Source organism: Limulus polyphemus, unplaced genomic scaffold, assembly GCF_000517525.1.
Source record: "Limulus polyphemus unplaced genomic scaffold, Limulus_polyphemus-2.1.2 Scaffold35, whole genome shotgun sequence".
Classification (NCBI taxonomy): domain Eukaryota; kingdom Metazoa; phylum Arthropoda; class Merostomata; order Xiphosura; family Limulidae; genus Limulus; species Limulus polyphemus.
In genome coordinates, this window is record NW_013665645.1 from 919081 (window position 1) to 922295 (window position 3215).

The 3215-nt window shown below is 37.3% G+C and overlaps 1 long non-coding RNA gene across 1 annotated transcript in view; it reads left to right on the forward strand.

Annotated features, from left to right (window-relative positions):
• The first annotated feature begins 2738 nt into the window (after positions 1 to 2738).
• The window catches only part of LOC111086159, a 12956-nt gene continuing 12479 nt past the window's right edge, over positions 2739 to 3215 (forward strand). Inside the window, exon 1 of the long non-coding RNA XR_002610902.1 lies at positions 2739 to 2824. This is a non-coding gene — a long non-coding RNA (uncharacterized LOC111086159). The remainder of the gene's footprint in view (positions 2825 to 3215) is intronic.

The window sequence follows — 3215 nt, forward strand, 5'->3', positions numbered from 1 at the left end:
TTTCTATCCAGCGACGTAACAGATCGCCCTTTGCCAAATGAAGTATCAACAGAAAACTTGGAAACATCATCTACTAGTGAAGACGTACTAATGAATAGTCCTCCTACCAACAGGAAAACATCAGACCCGCTGAGGACTCCAGAGATGATAAGACCTTTCAGGAAGGCATCCCCACGATTCATTATTGACGAGCGATAAAAAAATGATGTATATTTAACAAACAGACATAGTAGTTGGAACCTGCATGATTTTCCTTTTATGTAACTAGATAAGAATGTACCTTTATTCAGGTAATTTTTCAAATATTTTGTATTTGCTCTGTATATATATATATATATAGTATCCTTGTGAATAGTACATTAATAGTTAAATAATTGCATTAATCCATTAATTCTTGTTTCGGGCTAGGACTAAAAACTACAAAGGTCATTTTGTAGTGTTGTATAATAACCTTTACTAGAAAAGCTGATAAAAATCTACATCAATAATTAAAATGAATAATAAATAGTTTTTAACTATGACTAGCAGACAAACAACAAAAAAATGCTTCTATGAGAATTCCAGATCTCAATCTGAAGTAGAGATATTACCTAGAAGCAAAACTGTCACATGTAAAGCTTCATGTACCATATCTATTACATATGTCCAATGTAGTTATTAGTGTTTAAGAAATGTTACATATTCATCTGTACACTGCTACAAATAACAAAATGCACGTGGAATTATTTAGACTTGGTGCTGCAAATTACTGTAAATTACAGAAACACATACAAACTTATGTTTAATTTAGTACATTGCAACTTTCAGCTTGAACATTCATCTGTGTTACCACTTCTCTGGCGTATGTGTCTAATCCAATTAGAGTGATGAACAAATGTTAGTGGAAGATAGTGAATATGTAAAATGTAATATAGGATTGTAAGATGTTGTCCAAGAGTTTCGGTCTGACTTAACAACATTTTACAGATACAACCCCTTACTGATTTGTCGATAAACATACCTACTGTGTTCTTTGAAGTACAGTTGTGTTTTTAATCTATTTCAACAGTCATCGAATTTTATATAATGATAACTTAGAGGTTGCCCAAAAGTGCAGTAAAAGTCCCAATATGTTTTAGTCATTTTTTTAAGAAATAAATAAAACATTCAGAAAGCAGCCAAGATGAGATTACTGGTCACATACGTATTGAAATATATTAATGGATCTGTACAGCCACTATATCAGCATCCAGCTTCCTCAGACCCCATGCTAGGTGAACCCCTAATGATGCTAATAGACTGTTCATAGAGGGTGGACGATACTTGCCAAATTATTCTCTCCTTCATGAGGTGGTGTAACCACCAGAATGACACGTTTTTTTGTCTCCAAGGCAACAAAGAGCCTTCTCATGCAGAGAGGAGAAACATTTACATCAAACAACAAGAAAAACTTCATATTATCTGGCACAGAGATATGTTGCCAGTGACGTGTGACGGGCTCTATAGCAAGCATGAGAACGGGCCTGTTGTTAGGAGGAATGCACAGAAGAAGAATCATTGCCTTTGTTGACGCTGTCTCCAGAATCACTTATGATAAAAGAAGTGAGCAATAGATAGTTGCTGTGTCTGGAAGGAAGTAGAAAAGTAAAACAGATTACATCACCATCTTCAAAATGTTCAGAGAATCAAGCAGTTGTCACTTGGTATTCATATACACAGGAACAAGCAATGCATTTTTACTTTTCAGTTTTGATAGTCAGTCACTTGATGTTGTGGGACATTTGGAACTGAAACAGCTTTGCAGCAGAGTTACATCATTGGTTCCAGTAGGTGCAAAATAGTTTCTTACTGTACTTGATCTTAAGGTTCATGAATCTAAGAGCCATGAAAACTTAGTCCTGTAAGCTGATAAGCTGTGATCTTTACATAACAAGACAAATATAGTTAAAACCGCATAGGCGACGAAAAGATCAACATTAAATAATAGATTGAACAATCGCCAAGTTTTTATATATTTATATTTAAAGAAGAATGACGTTTCGAGCTAGCGCACTTCGTCAGATAATATAGTCTACAACCAGTAAAAACAAACAAACAGTTTACAGTAAACTGTGTGATCTGAGGAAGAGCGCATGAAGGCAGTCAAAAGAGTTCATTATCAATAATTTCATGGAGAGACTTCCTATAAGTCCGTGTGACACCACTTGGTAACAGAGATGTAGTGTCTAACTATAACCGGGTCTGTAATGATAAAGTATGAGGTGGTAATTTCAGACAACTGGCTTAAGTAGAGAAAACTTGAAACAACTCCTTCAGTGGCTTCACCAAAGATCCAGTCTCCGACATAATCAGCACCAAGTTATGAAAATATCAAAAGATGGTGCAACACACCTAAACAATGGGTGACAACAGTGACTGCAAGCTTAATAGAAGAAATATTTTGACCTGCTGCTCCAGTTATGTCAATGACTCAGATGGCAAAATACTTGGATATACAGCAAGAGAAAAACAAGAGACATTTACAACAGCTGTGAACAGTTTGGTCATTGGTGTCAGAGGTCTTCTTCATATTCACAGGAGCATTTTATTGGTCACAAAACCAGTTTTAAGCACACTAGTTTAAACTAATGAGCCAAGATATTGTCTGTCCACATACCTGGATCAGTTGTCTTTTTGTTCCTATATGTAAAATGCCAAGTACAGTACTACTGGGCCAAGATTAGCTTAGTGTGCGCCTGTAGAAATAATGTGATGCAAGGTAGTTTTAATGAATCTAAGTTTAAAATGGACAGCAATTTCCTGTTGTAGAAACCTACAAATGTAGAGGACGACGTTTCGAAAGTGTGTGTACTTATACTCTGGGTGGTAATTTTGGTTACGTCCTTTCAACCTCAACGTGTTTGAGGACAACCAGGGGTGTTCAGAAGCTTTCTTCCGCTTCTCTTCAACCCCGCTGCTTGGTGAGGGATGTACATATTCGTGAGTATCATAGTTTGACTGGGCCTGGAGCATACATTAAGCTTAGAAAATCAGGCAGCGGCGCCTTCGAGGATGTCTCGGGTGGGATAAAGCACTAGAGCTAAAACTTTTGGGTGGGGGAGGAGGCCGTCTGTCGGTCCTTTTCAGGGCTAGGATGAGGACTATGGTCCAATTCTCAGAATTTTGCTGTGGGGGGAAACGGGAGTACCCCGAGAAAACCCACTTTCACTGGTCAGGCGCCGAATAATCTACCTGAC